This window comes from Octopus bimaculoides, chromosome 21 (genome assembly GCF_046866305.1).
Source record: "Octopus bimaculoides isolate indiv1 chromosome 21, ASM4686630v1, whole genome shotgun sequence".
NCBI classification, from domain to species: domain Eukaryota; kingdom Metazoa; phylum Mollusca; class Cephalopoda; order Octopoda; family Octopodidae; genus Octopus; species Octopus bimaculoides.
Genome location: NC_142948.1, coordinates 5,656,469 through 5,658,968, shown reverse-complemented (window position 1 = coordinate 5,658,968; position 2,500 = coordinate 5,656,469).

Sequence of the window (2,500 nt, the reverse complement as noted above, 5' to 3'; positions counted from 1 at the left end):
TGATCTAACTCATGGTAGTTAGGAAAAAGCATGTAAAACTGATGAGTGTGTGTATGTATGTGTGTGTGTCTCTTATCCCTCTCTCTCTCTAACTTATGATACAGTAATCCCTCAACTATTGTGGGTGTCATGTTCCAAAATCCCCCCATGATAGGTGAAAATCTGTGAAGTAGAAACAGTACTGTATTCAATCTTGATAAAACCTCCAACTTCTTTTTTGAAATTAATTTTGCATCATTAACATTAAACATCTCCTTGACAAAACCCTTGTCTTTTCTTGTATCACATTTCTGACCTTAACATCAATAGTTAGGGCTTGGAATTAAAGCCAATTTTTGTTCTACATTTTTTCTTATATTTGCTTTACTTCCATGCTTGTATTTCTTAATTTCTCACCAGAATATGAAAAAGATGCTGTAAGATGTGTCGACAAGTGTCGTTTCATCCATCCTCCAAATCATATTTTGCTATTCAGAAACCATACATGGACATGTATTTATTATACGAATATGATGAAGCATTGTATCATATACCTTACCATTCCATGATTGAATTAGGTAAAGATCTGAAGTTGGAAATAAGGAATCTTCACAATAATTGTGAGCATGTATATTAAATTGGCCGGGAAATGGTTTCGATGCTGATTATATTGCTTTCACTATTGGAAAGGCATAAATCTTGATATTTCTTATCTCCCTGAATAACTAATGTGATTCGGGTCATCACCTCTGGTATGTGTATATGTGTTTATCTGCATGTGTGTATATGTGACCATCTGAGTGTGGCAAGGTAGGGTTGTGGAGATTTTCCTATCGTAATAAGTCAGATTTTGTTTAGTTTCATTCAATTTGGATTGATTCACTTTCATCTTCTGGAATTAGCATATCGTACAAAATTTTCCTTCCCTGGATAAGATGGCTAATCACAGTAGGTGAAGGGAAGGAAAGTAAATTTGTTAATTTTAATTCAGATAGGTATTAAGTACTTATATAATCTATCTGTCTATCTATTAATTGATCAACTTCAGTTTAGGGGTTCAGTCCCACTGCATGGCACCTTGGGCAAGTGTCTTCTGCTATAGCCTCGGGCCAACCAAAGCCTTCTGAGTGAATTTGGTAGATGGAAACTGAAAGAAGCCCGTTGAATATATATATATATATACATATGTGTGTGTTTTTGTGTGTGTGTGTGTGTGTGTGTGTTTGCGTGTGTGTGTGTATTCCAGTGTGTTCGAACTTCTTTGCGTGTGCTAGTGTGCTTGGGAATTTTCTGTTGCACATGTTTGTGCCTATTTGTGTATGTGCATATGTGTGCATGCATGTGCACCTATGTTGCAGTGTTTGCCTCCATGTGTGTATGCCCCAGTGTGTTTGTGCCTCTGTATGTGTGTGTATACGTTTGTGTGTGTGCCTGTGTTTGCATGTCCCTCTGTGTGTGTATGCCTTTTTGTGTGTTGTGTGCTCCTGGATGTGCATGTATTTCTCTGTGTGTGTGTTTCAGCAGGAAAGACATGGCAATCATGCAGATCACTTGTGCATTGCCCTGGACTCTACGTAAGTGTGCACATGTGTATGTATGTATATATATATATATGTATGTATGTATGTATGTATGTATGTATGTATATGAAAGGAAAAAAAGAGAAAGAGAGGGAGAGAAAGTTTCACATACACACAGATACACCTGCACACACACACACACACACACACACACACACACACACACAGAGTCACTCAGAAGCACACATGCACACACTTAAGGATGTATAATTCAATTTCACATTGTTTTGGACAGGTCATGTTAAGTCAGATAACAAACTAGTTAGAGAACGCTTTGTGTGCGAGGAGTGACTGACCAGATTTTGCCATGGTTCAACTACCTATCTGGCTGAATGGTTCCAGTTGATAGCTCTGTCTTCTATTGATTACTGACAATGATTTGATTGTTAATATTTTGATATCATCATAAATCCGAGAAATCATTTTCATAATTGTATGGGATCATCATTTTGAAATATCTTTCACAAAACATTATTAACATTATTATTATTATTATTATTATTATTATCATAATCATCATCATCTTCGTCAGTATTATCATCATCATCATCATCGACGTCGTCGTTGTCATCTCTTTCGGTGGAAAAACATTCAATTAATAACTGGTTGGTTGGGGGGGTGGGGTGGCAGGGAAAGAGATAGATATTATTCTTCCATTGAATAGCATCAGGAAATAACGTTGTGGCTGTCGAGAATTTTAATTAGTATTTTATCAAACTCATCAATTATGGTCTCAAATTTGTGAGATATCGTATCACCAGCAGTGAAGTTTCTCATATTTAGCGAAGGTTCTCATATTTAAATTTTGTGGCAGGTCTATGGATTGCAAGTTGTTGGTATGATAAAGGGCGAATTAGTACATCAATTTAAATTCTGCATGCAAAACGCAAGCTAGATTAAACGAGAAAGCTGGATGGAATTGAAAACAATGTTCTGACTGC